At 41.5% G+C, this 23,925-nt stretch overlaps 1 protein-coding gene across 1 annotated transcript in view; it reads left to right on the top strand.

The window, feature by feature from the left end:
• Window positions 1-23,925, top strand: part of LOC126160221 (odorant receptor 43a-like) — a 122,413-nt gene that overhangs the window by 3,212 nt on the left and 95,276 nt on the right. The window lies entirely within an intron of this gene.

Raw genomic sequence — 23,925 nt, 5'->3', positions numbered from 1 at the left:
CTAAAGGTATACCGTGATTATGGTCCCCAACGTATGGAAATTTCGTTATAACGTTCGGGTGGTTTTCAAAGACGATCGGTGTGACATATAGGAGCGTTGGATCATATATGCATGTGTCTTGTGCATGGTCATGTGTGGCACTCTCTGGGTAACCACTGAGTGTTGTTTCATCCACTACCCATTGTCTTTTACAATAGGCTCTACACTGATCTCAACGTTCTGTCGACTTACTAATTGCACCACACGTATTCATTTGCCTATATTGCCTCAAACGTCGATTTGTTTAGGAGGTTTTTTTACTGCTAATAATCATAGCGACCCTATTCAATCTATACCTACACTACAGCTGACAGCATGGTCACAGATTTTGTGCAATACACTTTATGATACTTAAGTCGCATTCCAATCAGGAGATATAAACAGATGTCCTAAAACGTTATGACTGCCTGTTTAATATTGTCTTTGCCAACCTTTGAAATGTAATATAGCAGCGATTTAGCATGGTGTGGATTCGGTAAGGCTTAGGCAATTTCTGGAGATATGTGGTTCAAATTGACTGGGCACAAATCTCCAATTCCCGTAAATTACGTGCTGATGGTTCGTGGGCTCAGAGCTGGTACGCGATACCATCTCAGATGTGTTCCACTGGGTTCAAAACAGGTGAATTTAGTGGGCAAGGGCGGCCGGAGTGGCCGAGCGGTTCTAGGCGCTTCAGTCTGGGACCGCGCGACCGCTACGGTCGCAGGCTCGAATCCTGCCTCGGGTATGGATGCATGTGATGTCCTTAGGTTAGTTAGGTTTAAGTAGGTCTAAGTTCTAGGGGACTGATGACCTCAGAAGTTAAGTCCCATAGTGCTCAGAGCCATTTTTTTTTAGTGGGCAAGACATCAACATGAGTTCAGTATCATGCTTCTCAAACCACTGTAACACGATTCTGGCTTGATAGGGATAGTTATCCTGTTGGAAGACGCTATAGCCATAGGATGAATGGATGCAGATGGTTCACAATAATGTTCATGTAGTCCAGAGGTGTCATCGTGCCTTATATTAGTACCACAGTTCCTTAGAAGCCCAGTGAATAACCCCTTGTAGCATAATATTGCCCCACAGATCTGCATCCATGATGTAGTGGATGTTTCGAGCAGCTGTTCACGTGTATGACAGCATATCCACATATACCAAGACACGTGATTCATCAGTGCAGGTGGCCCATTTCCACTGAACTGCGACTCAATCTTGTTGATCCTGTTCCCACTGCAACCGAAACTGACAATGTAGGTGGGTCAGCATGTGGTGCCTAACATCAAATCTAATCGTCCTGACCTTTGTTACTGACTCAAAACTTCTCATTGCATGCTGTTCTCACAGCAGCTGGCTCAGTGGTTGCAGATGGCATGATGTGACTGCAATTTGTGCTATTATTTCATTTACGAGTAGTGTATGCAGACAGGCTGCTACCTTACTGTGCCTCCATAAGCCACTTATGGTGCTGCCTGAAGTTTGCTGCTCTGCCCACGTTAAGGACCAGTCAATCAAAGGAGTACAATAGTTTGGCCCCTGAGTGCATACTTGCTCCTGATGTAGGCAACCTGTACTAACAAAATGCACTGATGTCCTTGTTTCCCTACTATTTATGCAGTCCTTAACAATTGGGTAACATCAGAATTACAGAATCAGGCGACGAGACAAAGCTTCGATACCCCAAAATTATTTAACAAAACGATTGCCCGTAATAATTTTGCTGTAAAGAATAGCTGTTATTAGAATAACTTCACTATATGACTAGCAATCCAGATAAACTTGAATGTCTAAAAATTACAGATCAGGTATCCACTCGTCGCGGTGGAGTTTAATATGTCAGGGGCTGAACGAAGATAGACTTTCCTCGCGCCCACAGGTGTTCTTTCTGCTCTCGCCAACAGTCTCCAACTGCCTGCCCATGGGCCTCTCAAAGCACCTCACGCGGCGAACCGTCAAAGATGCCGCTCGGTTATTGAGATCGAGCGATTGATCCGAGTAGGACTCTGCTCACCTGGCGCAAAAGAACGTATGTTAACAACGAGATATATAATTTTGGGTATCCTAAGCATTCATGAGACACTGGGAAAGATGTTAGCTGTCATTTTTTCAGGAAACAATTTTTCTGGCGTCATTATGGCTGGCTGAACATCGTTAAAGTCTCCGTTTCATTATTCAGAGAGTCTCCCTGAAGAAAAAACGTTCTGCTGTGAGTCTGCAGACCATGAGCAGATCGACACACGCAGACATTTTCAGACACACGTGGCCGCCACAGCGCCCCAGAAAGTGGCTCAACCAGACATCGTCTGTTTCCCCGTCTCACAAGCTCAGGCTGGCAAGATGCTAAACAGGAAGCCCGTTGAAAATCCCTCTCTTTCCACTCGCAGACGCAACAGAACAGTTTGGGCAGATGCTAGCCTGCTGCCTACCATACCACATGCACTGATGTTACGCTAAATGCAAGAAAATAGTGAGGGGATGAAATCAGCTGAAGAACCCACTACATATGAACCTACTAATCACTCATTCTCTCTTTGTAAATAAACCTGATATCAATATACTAACTGAAACTCGATTTTAATGTAGTGAAATATTGAATATAAAAAGAAAAGAGGGGGCCCAGCAAGAATGACACCTCTCAGTCCCTGTTCCATCTAGTTCTTTCCTTGCAAAAATGTACATCTCACAATGCAAGTCATAACTTTTCTTGGCAATACGAAGGAGAAAAGAGCGACAGTGACAACAGAAATGCTAACAAAACGCGTTCTTCAAAATATGAGAGTAAGTCGATAGTGTGACAGTTATGGAAGTCTGGCACAAGAGAATGGGAGATTTTTTCGGCTGTCTACCCCATGTAATAAAGTGCTCACAATAATTATTCCTTTGACACTGTGAGCAGATGATCTGAACATCAAAAATTCGTGCAACACTGGTAAAATCACAGGGTGGGGCAAATCAAAAGCCCGATCGAGTGGTTAAGATGAAAGTATGTATATAACCACATCCCAATAGGATAGAGCAAATGTTCGAACAGCCGACCAAATCCTGAAACACATTTACACAATCTTCACACCTGACAAAACTGTTAGCAGAGGTGAGTCTGGTAGCGGCCCTATCTGGTCATCAGGTCATCTGATCTGTCAGTGTGCGATTACCTTGTGTGGGGAGCACTATAATATCATAGTCCTCAAGAAATGTAACAGAACATTTCGGACGAGATTGCAGCAATTCCAGCAGTCCAGCAACTTGCTGACCAGGACCCAGAAGTGCCAAGGGATGAACGGTGGTCATTTTCAACATCTGCTTTAGTCAGATTATGATCGTATTTTCTTTCTGCTGCTGCGTTTCCTTGTATCGTGGAAATATGTTCTCCGGACCACTTTTATTTCCCGCACCCTCTTTGAAGCCTAGCAGCTTCTGTTGCAGACAACTAGACTTCAGGGTTAACAAAATTCCTCTCATAAAATTTGTTCTATATCGAGGATTCAGTTTCAGAACGTTTGAAATCAAGCATGTAACCATATGAGAATGTCAAAACGTTATACTGGGAAGAAGGCGATAGACGTGATATTTTTAAGACAGAATGAATGGTCGGATCGCAGTTCAGTCGATCAGCGTGTTTATCTGCGCATGATAGTATGGGAAAGAATATTCTCAAAGTTTTCGAAAAAAAAAGAGATCGATTAACAAGTCATCGTCGCTAGACGTTTAGCACTTGACAGCACTCCACCTATAGGAATATCGGAGCACATACTAAGCTCTTTCTAGCGCATAAATGACTGTGCTGCTACTCTATCTAGTTTTTTTTAGTTTAACACGTAAATATTCATAGCCGCCAAACATAGCCAGTTTTGTTGTTAAGTGATAAAGCGAGCCATAGAGCCGATGTAGCAGGAACTAGCTTGTTAGCGTTCCAGTTCAAAGTAACGTGCATGTTAGTTCGCAGTGATGGCACGAAAAGTGATCGTGTATAGTGCTTTGCAGGCAGTTAAAACAGCTCGCTGTTCACGTGGTTAAGCCTGTTGACGTGGAAGAGAAAAAGAGTTACAGCGCTGAAGGAGAACCTGATGGATCGTACAAGATAGGAAGTCGATGACGCGTTAGTTACTGCAGGAGGGACAGTATGGTGATTAGTGAGGGAGTCAAGTATTTAAACAGAACAGGTAAAGCGCACGCAGTAAATGTACTATATCAATGAATGAGTTATTGGACAGCAAATTATTTGACACTATTAACCCAAGGAAACAACACATTTGCTAAAATTCAACAGCTTTTGTCACATACACTGTCGGATCAAAGGTACTCGGATAGCTAATAGTGAACAATAATAGTGAGTGTGTATACTTTTCGCCTTTATGACCGTTTGTACTGTGCTGGGGACACTTCCAATTAGGTGTCTTAAAGTATGTGAAGCCTCTGAATCATCGGGTCCCGGGTTCGATTTCCGGCCGGCTTGGGGATTTTCTCTGCTCAGGGACAGGGTGTTTGTGTTGTCCTCATCATTTCATCATCATGATATGTGGCAGTGACTACGGTTGACTGTGAAAAAATTGGTCTGTGTAACTTTTGGGACTTTTTATGGGCGCTGTTGACCACGCAGTTGAGCGCCCCACAAACAAACCATCAACATTATCATGTGTGGGACTGACAGCCCATTGTCCCTCAAGAGCGGAAACCAGGAGGCGATGTTGAACGGTGGGGTCCGAAGTGAAGACGACGTTCTGCCTCAATCCGAAAGTGTTCTATGGTGTCCAGGTCGGGACTCCGGGCATATCAGTGCATTTCATGAATATTATTGTCCACAAAGCGTCGTCTAATGGACGCTGCTATATGACAGGGTGCACTGTCATGCCGAAACAATCAATCATCTTGTTCGAACTGTACGGGATATACAATGCCAAAAAGTGTGTTCATAGGCTTCTTCAATTAGCGTTTTCTGAAGCGCAATAAGTGGACCATACTCTAACCTAGGAAAGCACCTCTTTACCAGAAGTACACCTGCTCTGTACTTTGTTGTTATGGTGATGATGTTTGGTTTGTGGGGCGCTCAGCTGTGCAGTTATCAGCGCCCGTACAAAGCCCCCGCCTTTGCTCAGCCCAATCTCGCGACTGTCATGAATGATGACGAAATGATGAGGACAGCACAAACACCCAGTCATCTCGAGGCAGGTGAAAATCCCTGACCCCGCCGGGAATCGCAACTAGTACCCCGTGCTCTAGAAGTGAGAACCCGACCGCGAGACCACGAGCTGCGGACTTCTTTGGTGTTGGGTTTACACATGACAGTTAACGTTCGCCAGACTGTGGCAAAACTGAAATCCTTCCGTCGGACTGCTACAGTGTATAGCGTGAGTCATTGCAAAAGACTCTCGTTTCCAGCGAGCCAATGTCCAGTGGCATCGCTGTTTACATCATATCGTGTGTCCCTTAGCATGGACTACAGAAACATGTGGCTTATGAGAAGCTGCTCAACCACTGTACCGCATTCCTTCTGTCTCCCAACGCATAGTCACTGTGCTAGCTGGACTGCTGGTGGCAGTTTGGGCCCCACGAGTGATCCGTTCCGTTGATTTCATGCGATTATTTACAAACACCCCCTGTCTTTACTTATTAACCTTCTCGGTGTATCCAAAAAAATGAAATTTTGAAAGAAAATTTTTGCCAGATCGCTACACTACTAAGAGCCAATTGCACAGTGCCCACTTAGCAGCCGCTTAAGTTCTATTCTCGGAATAGCGCGGGTGTTGTACGAACACGTAACAATGCCTAATCGAAGAATAAAGGGGGAGAGGAGGTAGCTAAACTGTTGATTTTGGCAGGGTTGGTGTAGTTAACCGGAGAATAAGTTTTGAAAATGGCAGGAATAGTTACAAAGTTAATGGTGACAAGTTTGTTTGTTAGAACGAGGAAGGAGAAGAAACGGGAACATCACACATATTATATGGAAGAATATAACGATTCCAAATTTATGTAAAAATTTCGTACTACTACTTTTCGATCTCATACTTGAGAAACTGGAGCGTATGAATGAAATGTGAAACTATTTCCTAACATAAAACTTTTTGCTTGTAGTAGGCCTAATAGGCATTTGATATTGGAACTACGTGAATTATATTCTGTAGTGTTAATTGTGTAAATGAGGTACATAAAATGACCATTTCTGCTAAAACAGTTTCGCTTGTTTTGCGTTTGTTACAATTGATGCACTATTACAAAGGCCTATTTCATTTTATCTATCAGACAGCGACAAAACAGATGTAATCAAATCGAGAAAACACACGAATCTTGAGCACTGTCCGTATTAGCAGCTTTTTAAGTATTATACGGCGACATTTTGATTATTCATTCAGCAAAACTTTTGACGAACTTTGAGGAGCTAATAGATTCTCTCGCGGAAAGGAAAGCACGCTGTGTAAAGCTGTAACAAGACTAGAGAGCAAAAAATGCTGGGACCTAAGGATTGAATAACTGTGTTCTGCCTTGCTTGTCTCTTGTCTTTTCTGGTTTCATGTTTCTGATATTTAACTCTATGTCACAGAAAAAGAGACATTTATCAGTTAATAGGCAATAAAGAGTCTAAATTTTCTGAAGAGTTCTCACTCTCCCGGTTACAAATAATCCCACCCACTATTGTGACTTTTTTAAGATGTCAAACCGGCCGACTGGGAGTATGAGGACATTTTAATTTCTGCTGTCCTGAATATAGGGTTGATGGCTTGAATTACAAAATATACACGTTTGAATTACGCAGAACGAAGTACAGTGACGTGCGATAGAAAAATGCTGAGTGAAGAGGCGTGGCACACTAAGGAGCAAATAACATGTCTTAGATTTCTTCCAACATATATGTTTTATATAGCAAACTCTTCACAGAAATATCCGCTACAAAACGAACATATCATTGAAAAACCAATTTCCTTTTTTTAAATTTTTGGCGTCCTATCTCAAACGCTCGACGGGTGAGGCGGGGGTGGAGCCACTATCAAGTTTTTTCCCACGGTTCGAAAATGTCATATATCTGGGGCTGAGTCTTGGGTTAGCTGTGGTCGTTCCTTTGCGTTTGCACGTCACAGTCACGTCACCAACAATCAGCCTGGGCAGCTTTAGAAGAGTTAAAATAACTCAAATGGATTTGTTACTCAGCTGATATCCAGTGGCCAGTTGATGTTCGACGTCATTGAGCTCAGCCGACCGACCCGCTCTGCTGTTACAGCTTCTCTACCGGCAACACATCACTCCCTGCCCCCTTTTATACTGCCAAATCCATCTGGTAATCAATTCGGCGTCACGTAGAGGTATCCGGATACTTTCCATCAGATAATGTAGAACCGTACTGTAAAGCTAACAAGAAAATTCGAGAAAGGTTGTTATGTCCGCCGGATTTGCTTTAATGGGAGCTGTGATAAAAAAAAAAGTCATCATGAGCGAACGAGATTGGAATACTGCATAAGACTTTTACGCAGAAATGAAGCAGCTGAATTAAAATTGCTAACAGTTTATTCAGACACATTTATCTGTGAATACATGTTGCCCAAGTGATGGTGTGCGAAGAGTATTGACAAGCAAAAATGCCTGTTAAGGCCTTTGTAAAGGATAAAACAACTTGTAAATAAACTCACTTGTTTGTCAAATTATTTGGCAGTGTGCGGTTTTGTTTGATGTCTTTGTTAACCATAGATTGTGTCTGTCGTGTTTGAGAGGAATTTTGACCGATAGCCGATTTGACAAGATGTCGGACTTGTGTTGTTCGTACTCATGTTTCGCCTCGAATGTTTTGAAAGAGCACTGGCTGTAACCAAAATGGTAGATTTCCTGCGTCTTTCTCAGTCATACGCAGGGAGACGATTAATATCACAGTTCTACGCACAATGTACAAGCGGGAGTACAATAAATAAAAGCTCATAAATAAAAGTTAATGTAATCATGAGGTTGAGAGTACAATATTCGGGGTATAATATTTAGAGTATGATATTTAGAGTATGATATTCAGAGTGTAATATTCAGAGTATAATGTTCAGAGCATAGTATTCAGAGCATAATATTTCTCAATTTCACTCATAAACTCATTCAATAATATACAGTGTTAAAGTTATTAAAAGAAATACTTTTTCTGAATGGATAAACATTGCCACTAGTGTCAAAATCCTTCGTGACACGAAATGTACAGTGTATAGCTGTTTCAAAAGTCAGGCTAAATTTTACAAATTGCTGACTCGTCCATTATGAAACAAATATTTGATGTTATTTGTGAACTGGTGTCACTTTTTTTACTCAAAGGTGACACCAAAGGCACCAGTAGCATCAGAAATTTGTTTAGTAATGTACACAAGAAAATAAATTTCACAACTGAATACCAAAGAAACAATAGCATTAATAATCTAGATTAGTGCACAGAAAACAAATATAACGGACACAGTTTCAAGATATACAGAAAAAGACAACCTCTAGCAACACAATTCCTGCCACACCGTGTCACTCAGGTGTGCACATACAAAACGATGATAAACAGAGCTGATAAAATCCCAATAAACAAAGAGAACAGGGAGAAAGAATTAGACACATTAAGGAAATTGCTGTGACCAATGACGTCCCCAGCTCTATGACAGACAGTGTAAAAAAAAGAAAGAAATTCCTAGCTCTTTAGAAGGAACCATTAATACAATAAAATGTATGGCTAGCACACCTTACATAGGTAACATTTCTCAAAAAATAGGAAACCTACTTGAGTCACACAAACTGAAAGTAGCTTTCTCAACAAGCAAAAAGCTACAACAGAAGGTAGTCCACGCCTTAAACAATAAAAAACATAAAATCTCAGACTCATAAATATACAAAATAGCATGTAAAACTTGCTCAAAGTACTACATAGGATAAACTGTCAGGCATTTCCAAATTAGGTACAAGGAACATATCAACTGCTACATACATACAACCAGCAGTAGCAATATTCATAAAAAAACGCTGAACATCATTTCGAAAACATAGAAGAAGATCTTACAATATTCTACCAGTTCAAAAAAATCTCATACAGGGGATTTAATACAGGAGCTTGAAATTTTTCTGTAACGCGTAAAGCAAGGAGAAGAAATTCCCAATGACAAACTACATAGAGTATCAGCTAATCTCTTTAAATCTTGCTCCTATGTTGTATGATAACTGTAAAAATTTTCATAAACATAAAGTAACTTTCGTCCTAGGTTTATGATAACTGTAACAATTTTCGTTAACATATAGTACCTTTCGTCACTAGGAAGAATAATTAATCGATGATTAATTTTTAAGAGTTTTATAATTTACAACTTATATAAAACAATGTAACAACTCTGACTGTGCACAAATTCATTGTGGAGCCATAGTGTCATAATATCTTTGTTGCATGTTTTCTAAACAAACACTGTAAATGATGATTCGTTTGTGCGTGAGTCATGCTGTGCACAATGGAGGAGGCACCATGCATGTAATTAGTCAAACAAGAATACCATTTCCTACATAAGCGTTTAAAAACATTGAAAGATCCATTTTCTCCGATTTTCCGGTTACAGTCTAACCTCAAAAAGAAGCAAGAGAGGCAGCAAAGCATCGCCAAACATATTCATGTAAAAAAATGAAGGAATGCACTTGAAACTGAGAACAAATTCTCGAAACGCGATGCGGTAAGCGTAAAAAAAAAAAAGTAACTGGTGCATTTTTCATGACGTAAATCACTAAAAACTTGATTTCAACACTGATAAAAATATCGTCTGGAAGCAGCAATATTAAAGGTATTAGCCGGCCGGTGTGGCCGTGCGGTTAAAGGCGCTTCAGTCTGGAACCGCGTGATCGCTACGGTCGCAGGTTCGAATCCTGCCTCGGGCATGGATGTGTGTGATGTCCTTAGGTTAGTTAGGTTTAATTAGCTCTAAGTTCTCGGCGACTGATGACCTCAGAAGTTAAGTCGCATAGTGCTCAGAGCCATTTGAACCATTAAAGGTATTAATATCGTACTTTGTTATGTTTCATACCGTTATCGCACCAGGAAGTGAGTCTACGCAATATCCAAAGTTCTACAATGGTAGGAGCTTACACTAAACACGGGTTATAACAGTCACTGCCATTAGGTGCGTGGCATATTCAGCTTTCAGAGTGCCGCTGCCGATGCAACATCCATTCTCTTACTTATACCGGTCGTCTTGCAAAATAAAAGGAAATCTTTGTAGTCATTCCAACCCTTTCCATGTTATTCGTCTTGGCACATACAACGGTCTTCATGAAAAATCGGACACTGGACAATTTTGGCACTGTCAGCGTTTCCCATTTCCAGTCTTCAATTGTCTCAACAATGGAGTCAATGCAGGGAAGAGTCCGGCTTGCCTGAGGTGCGCGTGTGAAAGGTCCTATGTTAGATTAAGACTTTAGACGTGCTGTCGTATTTGGTTATGTTTAAACTGTTAAATTTTCTTATATTTTGTCTTTAGTGTTTTTGCATTTAATGAGCCAGCCTATCTTCCCTTAAGGTCCCTACTTGTATAGACCTTTCTCTGTGTTTGTTAAATTGACAATTTCGAGCTATTTTTTAGTTTTGACTTGCACCTTAGCTTTTGCATGTTACATCACATCTCACTTCCATTTTATTTACGACATAGTGCCTTGGGCTAGTGCCCAGCAGCCTTGTTCTATTATTTTTGCGGTATCTTCTAAAGTTGATTACTAGGAGGCTTGTTGATACATATCATACTCTCCTTTTATAATTCGGCAAACGGACGTATTGCCATCATGAGGTGCACTGCTGAACTGACTGCTTAGGGGTTGGCGCAGCACTTTGGTATTCTTTAATGATACAGTCCCAGAAGTTAGACGTCAGTGTCAGAACCTTAGTATGGTCGTAAACCATTCCATGCACGAATAATTTCAATAGGCAAACATCCCAACGTCGATTTCTTAGGCTGTTGTAATATGTAGTGCCGTTGATTCCTCGGCAGTATACAGCGCCTGATCTGTACAGCATTTTAAAAAAAGCACCCTATATTTTGAGATGTAGTAGCAACCACCGAACAAGAACAAAAGTGCTATAAGCGTGGGCTCTAACCTTCAAACCTTAAGAGCTATGAGCACTTGGTCATCTTCGACACAGAGAAACACATCTCTTCTACGAGGTCGTCTTTGTTACTACGAAGCAGAGCACGTGTTTTAGCTGGTGGGTGGAAGAATGTCTTCATTTGCTGTTTCTGAATACTTTTTCCTGTCTTTCTGGATATTGTGCCACAAAATGGATAAACTTTGTAAGCTTCTCACCAAACGTTTCTGTATGAAACTTAGCCTAAATTTACTTCCCACTCAATAAAAAAATCTACAGATTAGCAAAACTATGTACCAACAAACTGCTACCCAACTGAAACTCGTATGCTTATCTTTGTCTAAACAGAACTTAATTTGAACTGAACTGTACCTGACCTGAATACAACTTGCCTTTATATTAAATGTGCAACTTAAGTAAAACAGTTATTTGGCCCTAATCAAAATTTCCACTTACCTTGCGTCTTGACAACATTGTTGCAGATTTCTCGAAACCACAGCACCAAACAGGAAGCAGACAGCGGCTAAGCTAGATTTCTATTTTAAATAAAATTTCCAAACAATATTCAAATGTTGTTTACCATATAGCGCAATCTGACAATGTGTAATGATAAAAGTTCTTTAAACAATGGGATGGGGAGAGTAACTGTTCCGATGAAATGACATTCCGAGACAACAATTTTAGAATGAATTATGTACTGAAAAAGACAGAGGCAAATTTCGCCTGATCTTCACACATAACATTGGTCTGAACAATACCATACTTAAAAAAGTGAACAATGATTTGAAGAGGGTTCGACTTCAACAGAGGATTTCTGTAGAAACCAAACAGCTTAATCAGTTGGTATCTTCAAACACGACTCATGGAAGTGGGGTGGTTTTCCTCTCAGCATTGAGCATGTTAACCAGCTAACAACAATTATTCCGACAAACTAACTGCGCAGTGCTGCAGTCTTACCTCAGATTTCTGCACTTCGAAAATAATAACATTATTCTAAATTTATTTTCTTTTCGCCTTCCAGTATGTGCATCATATTCATTCTTTGTGTCCTTTGCAATAAATGTTTCTTCATCTAACACATATAATCACGAGTCAGTACTGCACTAGTGAATATGTCCATCATCTAGCACTCTTCAGCTAATCATGTTTCAGACTGCGCAGATGCAAAGACCGTTCCACAACAAGATCAAAGTCTGGTTATCAGTGACATAACTTGCTCTATCTCTGACGTGCACATCGATAATTTACAAAAGTCAAAATGGCATGCCCACATTACATATCTTCCACCTTCCAGGATGACGTTTGGTTTAGGGGCGCTCAACTGCGCAGACGTCAGCGCCTGTACAAAGTCCCTATTTTTACACAGCCCAATTTTTTGTACACAGTCCAACCCAACCATTGTCACGAATGATGATGATGATGATGATGAAATGATGAGGACAACACAAACACCCAGTCCCCAGGCAGAGAAAATCCCCAAGCTGGTGGGGAATCGTACCCGGGACACCATGATCCAGAGGTAGCAACGCTAGCCACTAGACCACGAGCTGCGGACCACCTTCCCTGAGTAGAATTTTGAACGAGTGTCTTTTCAGATAGGAATGGTATGAGGCCAAAACCCTAAATATTAAGGATAGGAATATACAAAACATGTTACAAATACAAAGAGAAAAATAGCTTTACAAGCAAATCAGTTAAAGACTTATAAGTAAAATATATTAGCAGAATTCGCGAACATGTAAATGAAGTAATCAGTAGAGTTCACCACAGATAGGTTACTATGTTTCATGATGTCTGAGCATGTGAATGAAGTAATCGATAGAGTTCGCCTCAGATAGATCATCACGTTTGATGTTTATGAGAGAGTTCTACACAAGGCTATTTTCAAAGTTTATATGCCACATTTTGTACTAAAGTAGTATTGGTGACCTACACTGTTTTTGTAGTACACAGGAAGTGGGTTAGAGTGCCTGTATCACACAAGGCCTATATTTCTGAAGCATTCTCATATGGCAGTAGAATTTTCAGGATGAAAGTAGGTAGAAGCGTGTCTTTATAACAAACGACCAAACTTACTTTAGCTTGTTGCAGTTATGTCACTGGTTTGGGAAGTTGTGTGGAAGCAGATTCAGTGAGGTTAAGCAAAGTTCACAGCTGACAATCTCACACATGCACACACAGTAAAATATGCAGTGGTGTCTGCTTGAAGCAGAGTGTAAATCCATTGATAACTCTAAAAACATGCTGCAATGTCGAAGAGCTCCTTATAAAAGTCAGTACAAGCTTGTATCGCTGAATATTCCAGCATTTGACAGAGAATATTTCAATATATATATATAATATATATATATAATCAGCAGACATATTTCTTCTGCCCTGTCAAGTCTCAAACATATGTGGTGAACGGTCTATGAGTTACAGTTTGTTACATTTACAATATGCAGTTACCTGTATTAAGACAGGAGTAATAAGTTTTTGCATAGTTATGCATATGGACTGCACATGTAGTGTAATGGTAACAACAGATTTCTATGTCTATAAAAAAAAGTAAGAGAAAATGGTGTAATGGTTTTACAGTAATGGATTACAGAAACATCTGATAAATAAATCATGTGAAACATTGTACACTAAAAGACATGATAAGAAAGATTCATTATATGTGCACAGAATGACCTACAGAAAATTCTAAATCAACTCAAATAAATATGTATGTGCATTCATCAAAAAATACATAAAAGTATAGGGAGTATGGTAGAAAGAGACACATGAAGACATTGATCGCACACGAAATAAATAGATGACGATGGTGACCACAGACGCAGATAATGAGAACACAAATAAATAATTAGGAAGAAATTGGATTAGGGAGTAAGCAAGGTTCAGCATCAAAGAATACTTTAAGCAGTCAGTCGAACGCCAGTCTATAACTATACCTAATATGGTCAGTAATTAGCATGCTATCTAGTTACATTTCATCCTTTAGCTTGTGCACCTCTTAATCATTTTGTCCATGATTTCATCAAACTTCCAGCGGATACAACTGTTTACGTTATCTCTTTGCTCCTTTCTGTCATATATTTCATACATTTTTATAAGTTCATGTTATTTATCTCCATTGCCCTACCTAACCATTTGCCATCTTTGTCCTACCTAACCATTTCTCATACTTGCACTAACTAACTGTTTTTCATACTCCATCTGAATTTTATCCTATCTAATCACTTCATCTCAAATACATCTTTTTAACCATTTCTTAGCTCTTGTATATGTTGCATAATTTCCTTTCTTACCTTTCTTTGTATGCTCCTTACAAATCTTTCGGGACAATTTACACGTATTTCATGACTTATGAGAGCTTACTACAGTATTACACTTAACGTAATTAGTATACTAATGGCGCCGTACCCTATAGTAACAATTCATCCAGAAAATGCGCATTTTAAAGAAACTCAATAAATAACGTAAGTGTAAGAGGCAAATCCAAACTGAAAAATCCTTAAGCTAAAGCAATGCATGTTATTACGTTACAGCATATGTAAATACAAGAAGATAGTCTGCAATATCACACGTTAATAGAAAAAGTGTATAAAAGATTCTTATCCTATGCGATGGAAAAAGAATAAAACTGAAAAGTAAAAAAAAATCATTAGTATCCAACATACTTCCTGTATCACATTTCTCTTCCTGCTTTTTTTCTTTTTTTAAATCGAAATGATTGACTATCCATGTCACACCTGGCAAGTCATGAGTTTCACCTTCACATCGAAAATTTCTCAAGCACCTACATTGATGGACAATATTGTTATGTCATCGTTTCATACATCTGTAAAATTTATCTGTTAGACAAAGAAAAGGCAGATTAGTTCTACAGAATTCAGAATATGTTAAATTTGCTTTCATTTATAAACATAAGTAAGAAAACAGAGACAACCTCAAAGATAAGACACAAAAAGTACAGAGACCATATGCTAAAAGAGTGTGTCACAGTACAGAGTAGCAATCAGTGTCGAGCCAGATCTTTGCAAAACATCTTTCGTGCAGTAATGGAGAGAAAAACTTACACTTCTCGAATCACTGTAAAATTTGAGTAACTGTTACACGTTGTGTTGTTCTGATGAAAAAAACGGGACTGTATGTTTACTGAAAGGTTGAATGATTTGCATCAGATAATCATAAACTCCAGATCAAAGAAGTAACTGTGATGTCTCAAGTCACATAACCTTCATTCACGATTGTCAGCTAGCCACGTCTTTTTAAAAACTTACCTTTTACGCTTATGAACACGAAATGCATCAACATGGCATAAAAATTGAGTATAACAAGAAATAGAACCCCATGACCTAACCATTACTGACTTACTTTTTCTCTACATTCATCGTCAAAATCATTGCTCCATTCTATTTCAGTATTCATCATAAATCACATAATTATCATGTAGTGTACCTAACCAACATACACTCCTGGAAATGGAAAAAAGAACACATTGACACCGGTGTGTCAGACCCACCATACTTGCTCCGGACACTGCGAGAGGGCTGTACAAGCAATGATCACACGCACGGCACAGCGGACACACCAGGAACCGCAGTGTTGGCCGTCGAATGGCGCTAGCTGCGCAGCATTTGTGCACCGCCGCCGTCAGTGTCAGCCAGTTTGCCGTGGCATACGGAGCTCCATCGCAGTTTTTAACACTGGTAGCATGCCGCGACAGCGTGGACGTGAACCGTATGTGCAGTTGACGGACTTTGAGCGAGGGCGTATAGTGGGCATGCGGGAGGCCGGGTGGACGTACCGCCGAATTGCTCAACACGTGGGGCGTGAGGTCTCCACAGTACATCGATGTTGTCGCCAGTGGTCGGCGGAAGGTGCACGTGCCCGTCGACCTGGGACCGGACCGCAGCGACGCACGGATGCACGCCAAGACCGTAGGATCCTACGCAGTGCCGTAGGGGACCGCGCCGCCACTTCCCAGCAAATTAGGAACACTGTTGCTCCTGGGGTATCGGCGAGGGCCATTCGCAACCGTCTCCATGAAGCTGGGCTACGGTCCCGCACACCGTTAGGCCGTCTTCCGCTCACGCCCCAACATCGTGCAGCCCGCCTCCAGTGGTGTCGCGACAGGCGTGAATGGAGGGACGAATGGAGACGTGTCGTCTTCAGCGATGAGAGTCGCTTCTGCCTTGGTGCCAATGATGGTCGTATGCGTGTTTGGCGCCGTGCAGGTGAGGGCCACAATCAGGACTGCGTACGACCGAGGCACACAGGGCCAACACCTGGCATCATGGTGTGGGGAGCGATCTCCTACACTGGCCGTACACCACTGGTGATCGTCGAGGGGACACTGAATAGTGCACGGTACATCCAAACCGTCATCGAACCCATCGTTCTACCATTCCTAGACCGGCAAGGGAACTTGCTGTTCCAACAGGACAATGCACGTCCACATCTATCCCGTGCCATCCAACGTGCTCTAGAAGGTGTAAGTCAACTACCCTGGCCAGCAAGATCTCCGGATCTGTCCCCCATTGAGCATGTTTGGGACTGAATGAAGCGTCGTCTCACGCGGTCTGCACGTCCAGCACGAACGCTGGTCCAACTGAGGCGCCAGGTGGAAATGGCATGGCAAGCCGTTCCACAGGACTACATCCAGCATCTCTACGATCGTCTCCATGGGAGAATAGCAGCCTGCATTGCTGCGAAAGGTGGATATACACCGTACTAGTGCCGACATTGTGCATGCTCTGTTGCCTGTGTGTATGTGCCTGTGGTTCTGTCAGTGTGATCATGTGATGTATCTGACCACAGGAATGTGTCAATAAAGTTTCCCCTTCCTGGGACAATGAATTCACGGTGTTCTTATTTCAATTTCCAGGAGTGTAGATCTCATTATCCTATTACAACATCAATCTTATTCGCTGGCTGCGTCTCAATATACACTTCAAACAACAGTTCCCTGTTCTGTTGACGCCAAACCCGTTTCTAATGTGTCTATTATCAGTTGCAACAATTAGCATGACTGAGGCAGCTTTTGTTATCTTTCACCACACCGTGGCGACTTACCGCTGACCGACTCAACTTCATAATTTGCGTGTTCTTTACATTCCGTGTTTCATTACTGTTCGCTAAATTGCTAAATAATTGTGGGGCCGATCAATTTCCTGCAGTCTCATGTAAACTATTGTTAGATGCTACTTGCTCAAGACGATTTATTTCATCCTGTACCGATTCGTTATTTCATAACACCCTCTGTTGCCTTGAGCTACGACAGATTTTCATATTGTTTTCAATAGTGCCGTACATGATGAAATGCTATTTCTTGGACAAAACGATGTTATTACAATGAGCAAACAAACAAAGACAAAAACTGTACTATCGTCCACGCAGATACTCAACAATGAATGGAATCCACGTAGAACCTGTACTATTAAGCTAACTGTTTATGTAATAAAGTAATCGATGATCGTACACGACAAAAAATTTTACAAATTTAACACAAAATTTTAAGTGAATTTCCAGAAAAAGTACAACATTAGTAAAATTAGCGCAGCGGTATTTTTTCCTTTCGAGACATCCTACACTACACTATCTGACTACGTATTACCAAAAGAACCAACGAACTATCCTGGCAGAAAAGGTCGACATATGTAAGCTCCCCACTATATGTTTCTGTATGAAACATAGCTAAAATTTACCTCCCACTCTATAAAAAAAATCTGCATATTACCAAATCTATGTACCCACAGCCTGTTATCCAACTTAAACTCATTATGCTGACCTTGGACTAAATAGAACTTAATTTGAACCGAACTGTAGCTGACCTGAATACAACTTGCCTTTATATTAAATGTGCAACAGAAGTAAATCATTTATCTGGTCCTAATCAAAATTTCCACTTTCCTCGCTTCTTGACAACGTTGTTACAGATTTCTCGAAAGCACAACACCAAACAGCAAGCACACAGCGGCTAAGCTAGATTTCAATTTTTAAACAAAATTCCCAAACAGTATTCAAACTGTTGCTTACCATATAGTGCAATGTGGCAGTGCGTTCTTTAAACGTTCTTTAAACAGTGGGACGAGGAGAGTAACTATTCCTATGAAATTATATTCCGAGACAACAATTTTAGAATGAAGTATGTATTCAAAAAGACAGAGTAAAATTAGTCTGGACAATACTATGCTTAACAAAGTGAATAATGATTTGAAAAGGGTACAGTGTTAAAGAGAATTTCTATAAAAACCAAACAGCTTAATCAGTTAGTATGTTGTGCATGAGTCAGGGAAGTGGGGTGGTGATTCTCTGAGCTCTGGGCAAGTTAGCTAGCTAACAATAATCATTCCGACAAACTAGCTGTGGAGCGCTTCAGATTTACCTCAAACTTCTTCTTCAAAAAAATAATAATGTTATTGAAAATTTATGTTCTTTTCGCCTTCCAGTATATACATCATATTCATTCTTGCTGTCTTTTACAATGAATCTTTCATCTATCAGATACAGCACAAGTCAACATAACACTACTGAATGTGTCCATCATCTACCACACTTCATCCGAGAATGTAATAAAATGGAACACCTACGACCATCCTTATGATGTTATGGTTTATATGGCTACCATTTAGGTGCATCATTGCACCATCATCAGACCTTAACTGACGCTGAGGGAGGTAACTCCAGTCGTCCGCATATATGAACTGGTTTTCGCAGAGTACCTGTTAGAACGATGTTGTGCCTCCAACCGTCAACTACCAACTCAGATAAGGATGTATCGGACTGCGCAGAGGCAAGAACAGTGCCACAACAAAACCAAAGGTTGTTTAATAGTAACATAACTTTCTCACTCTCTGACGTACACATCGGTAATTTACAAAAATCAGAGTAACATGCCAACCTTACAACGTGTCTCGGGGAGGACGGCGAAAAAGATACTGAAAGATACTGGGCGCGGGGCGCATAGAGAGCTGCTTATTGGAGGCAGGGATGGAAGCGATAAAAGCACCACAACAGCTCTTAAGCATTCAGTTCATTAGCGCACCTGATAATGGCAACTGGGTAGTTTGCACAATAACTGCAACCGTAGGGCACATAGCTGATCGTTCACCCGTGAACTATTTTGTTGTGATTCATCGCCGGGAGGAGTTGAAGAATGAAATCTGCAGGGAAGAGATGTAATGGTGAGTGAAAAGCTGCACCATTTGAGGAGCCGTTTCCTGAGTACTATTTCATTCCTTATGATGTACGGTGAAGAACGTGTGGTGTCGAACTTCGCCAAGGTAACGCATCACATTGACTCAGCGGCAGCCAGAAGAATCAAGAAACGTACACTTCACACTCTGGTGCCTGGATTCGACAAACAAAGTTACATCTATGTCTGGTCAACCTGTTCCGTTCTTAGACGTGGTACTGGATCGATGGTGTCACAAGGACCACAGCGGACTACGCACAAAGGAAGGTCAACAGATGTTAAACATCGGCGTAGGTCAGAGAGATGATCTTCTGATACTCGTTTCAGTGCTATCAACAGTTTCGCTTATAAACAGCTGGATGACGGCAAGGTGTCATTTCTTAAGAAGGGACTCTATTTAGCTCCCCCTCCTAAAGCGATACCTATCACGAACAGCACAACGCAATAGTACAGGCAACTGCACGAATTATGTCGGGAAACCTGTCGAACTGTCACGTGAACAAAACCTATGAAACCAAACATCTCTAGCAGGAGATGACAGCCATATTGGATAAAAGAGACTATCCAGATATCGTGGGCTCACCAATCGATAAAGGCAACTCAACTGTGGCCTTGTCTCACCAGTATTACATTGAAAAGTTGAAGTTGAACCCTTTTCAAATCATTGTTCACTTTTTTAAGTATAGTATTGTTCAGACCAATGTTATGTCTGAAGATCAGGCGAAATTTGCCTCTGTCTTTTTCAGTACATAATTCATTCTAAAATGAATGTAGAAGATAGTGAACACCAGAGGACCGACACCGATCCTACCAAGAGCATGGAGCCGAAGATAATGGTGCTTCTCAGAGAATCCGGATTGTCAGACGAAGTTGTTACTAAGCCACAAGAGAAACTACCAGCTCCGCCAATATTTTATGAACTTCGGAAGGTTTACAAAGCTAAAGTGCCTTTCGCCCCATTGTTAACTACAATGATGCCGTGACAAACTCACTCACTGAATACTTGAAGGATTTGCTCAGCCCATATATCAGCAGGTGTTCTCATCATATTGGCAAATCCGTGTATTTTGTTGTTGCATCAACAACTCAGAAATCTCAGGATACCGACAGTCTTGCTTCGCAGTTGTCCATCTTTTCACCAGAGTGCTTTTACCCAGCGTGCTTGTGGATCATATTGGCTAAGAGTTAGACGTAGAGACGATCAACCCTTTAAGGCACGTCTTTGACGTCGACATACTTTCTTTTTGATGTTGGCTACTACGGGCGGAGAGAAAGAGTACCGACAGGCGGACTACCTTAACTCTTTGTCGCTATACATTTGGAGGTGGAAGTTCTGGAAACAGCCCAGTGGAAACCTACCTGTTTTTCTCCGCCATTGTGACGACACTGTAATATGGCCACATGGAAGGGAAAAAGAAAATGGCTCTAAGCACTATGGGACTTAACATCTGAGGTCATCAGTCCCCTAGACTTAGAACTACTTAAACCTAACTAACCTAAAGACATCACACGCATCCATGCCCGAGGAAGGATTCGAATCTGCTACTGTAGCAGCAGCGCGGTTCCGGACTGAAGCGCGTAGAACCGCTCGGCCACAGGGGCCGGCTGGAAGAGACAAGCTGAATGATTTCTCACTGATTTCAATTCCACATACCATACCCTCAACTTTACAATGGATACTGAAGTGGGTGGAGTGCTCCACTTTCTGTATGTAGTGGTAAAAAGAAGAGCGGATTGCACTCTGGACCGTTGTGTGTAATGGGGGAAGATGCACACAGACCTACACCTTCACAAGAACAGCTGGTGCCACTCGAAACAGAGGAACAGAGTGCTTAAAACACTGGATCGCACCCTCTCTGCCAATGAAAGTCTCAACAAAGCACTTGAACATCTGAAAACGGTGGTCTGGAATAACGGGTACATGGAGAGGGAAATTTGTGGAGCTATCGTCCTACACATTGTCTAGAACTGGCGGAAATAGAAGAGGAACCTCAGAAGGACGCGGCCATAGAAATTATTCCATTTTGTGGCGCATCATCCAGAAGATAGAACGAATTCATTGTGTTAAGTGAAAACAGTCTTTTGCCCAACAGCAAAAACATGGGCACTGCTTTTTAGTGTGGAGGATGAACTTCGACTATAGAAATCCGGGCTCTATCGAATACTCTGCCAATGCTGCGAGACATATAAGTCGGATGATGCAAACTGTCGAATATCATTGCTGAAAATACCAGCGGCAGACCAGATTGCAGCAGCATCATAAGTCGACAGTCTCAGATTATTGCTTATTAGAATTACTTGGAATGGATTACGACCATGCTAAGGTTCTGGTACTGATGTCTAATTTCTGGGAATGTGTCATTAAAGAATCTATTGCGATTTCAGTAATGTAACCGCTTATTAGTATGATAATGAGTATATTCTTAGCAAAGCGTGGGAACCTGCACTTAGTCTGATTAAAAAGAGGTAGAGCTATCCCACAATGAACTGACTTCAGGGAAAGGCAGTGACCATGATTCAGCTGGTAGGCGTAAAACTGTTTTCATTTTATTTTTCCAATGAATTCGTCCCATATTTCTGGATAATATGCCTCAAAATGAAATAAATGCAATTGCCATCCCCAAATGTTCAAGTTCTTTATTGAGACTTTCACAGGTGGAGACGGTACAAGCCAATGTTTTAAGCATTCCATTCCTCTGCACCAGGTAGTGGCAGCTGTTCTCGTGTAGGTATACGTCGGTGAGCGTCTTATTCTGTTAACACTATGGCAGAAAGTGCAGTCCGCGTTTCTTGTTACCACCACATCCAGAAAGTGGAGCACTCTGTCCACTTCGGTATCCACGGTGAAGTTGATGTATGGTACATCGAATGTATGAGGATATCGTTCGGTTTGTCACTTCCATATGGCCATGTGACAGAAGTGTTGTCAACACATCGGAAAAAACAAGTAGTTTTCCATTGGGCTGACTCCAGGGCTTCCTCTTCGAAATGTTGGTGAGAAATGGTGAAAGCTGACTCCCCACGAATACCTCTTCCATCTGCTGTAGCAGCAAATGTAGAAAAGAAAGAATTTCGACGGTAAGATATGCCTAAAAGGTTGGTCATTTCTACATCTAACATTTAACCAATGTGGTCCGCAGATTCTTGTAAAGGCAGACAACGGCGACGCTTCAAAAGATGTCGGTCTCCTGAAGTTTAAAGTTCTTGACGCTTTAACAAAATCCACGGAGCCGCGGATATAATGTGAACACCTTCCTACATAAGGGCTGAGCAAACCCTTGAGATATTTAGTGAGTCAGTTCGTCGGGGCACCAATGTTGCTATCAGTAGAACGTAATGGCACCTTCGATTGTAAAGCTTCGGAAGTACATAAGATATTGGCGGAACTGGAGCTCTCGCTTGTGCTTTGTTAACAACTTCGGCTGGTAATCCGGATTCCACGAGAAGCGCCATAGTCTTTGTGTCCACACTTTTGGGAGGACCAACATCGTTCCTCCAGTATGCACAATCTTCTACCAGGCCCCACATCTTCTCAGCGTAATCCTGGTGAGACAAAGGGTCACAGATGACCTACCTTTGTCGAATAGTAAGACCACAATATCTAGATCGTCTCTTAGTTCCCGTACTGCTGCTCTCTCCTGCTAGAGATCTTCGGTTTCGTAGCTTTTGTTCACGTGAGTGCACGACTTTTGCCGAAATATTGTGCCTGTCGGACACTGACATCCGGCCGTGGGCCCTTGAACTATTTCGTAATCAAGGTTTTGTCAAGTTGACTTACAATGTAGGATCTACTGTTCATGTTTCTTTGTTGGAGTTGATTGCAAATAATATTTTTGAAGTCTACAAGTATTTGTGTCCCCAGAGCCTCCGGCCACTTACTACCCCCATCGTTCCTTGCAGCATACTCCGAATGCGAAGATACTTAATTTACTTTCACCTCATAGGGAGAAATGGCCATCGTAAGAGAAAATGAGAAATCAGAATTCGCACGGAAAGATTGAAGCGTTCGTTTTCCTCACGAGCTATTCGAAAGTGGAACTGTAGAGTAATAGCTTGAAAATGTTTCAATGAACCCCGTGCCAAGCGATAAATGTCAACTGCTGAGTAGTTATGTAGATGTAGATTTAATGTCCTTCATGGCGAAGGAATGACATGTTCAAAACTTACTTTCTTTTCGTGAGGGCTCTGTGTAGTGGCAAAGGCCGCTGTCAGTTGCTGCGAGGTTTCCCTGTTTTGTGTCATCAGAATAAAATTTAGAAAGAGACCAAAATACAGTGATTAAACAAAACTATTCAGCAATTGCCTTCTCTGAAGATGGGCTGCAAAGTGATTAACGTAATCTTCAATAAAATTCTTCAGGGTATCAGACCGCATCGTCATAATTTAAAATGCGCCAACGTTTCGGCCAGCGTTGCAGCTAGCCTTCATCAGGGCCTGATGAAGGCTAGCTGCAACGCTGGCCGAAACGTTGGCGCATTTTAAATTATGACGATGCGGTCTGATACCCTGAAGAATTTTATTGAAGAAGACAACGGCCGCGGAAGCCTACGCTTACATGATTAACGTAAGTGAAATGAAATGTCATGCGGCTAGGGCCTCCCGTCGGGTAGACCGGTCACTTGGTGCAAGTCCTTTTAGTTGATGCCACTTCAGCGACTTGCATCTCGATAGG

The sequence above is a fragment of the Schistocerca cancellata genome, chromosome 1 (genome assembly GCF_023864275.1).
Source record: "Schistocerca cancellata isolate TAMUIC-IGC-003103 chromosome 1, iqSchCanc2.1, whole genome shotgun sequence".
NCBI classification, from domain to species: domain Eukaryota; kingdom Metazoa; phylum Arthropoda; class Insecta; order Orthoptera; family Acrididae; genus Schistocerca; species Schistocerca cancellata.
The sequence above is the reverse complement of the archived record's forward strand: the minus strand, read 5'-3'. Positions and strand labels throughout refer to the sequence as shown.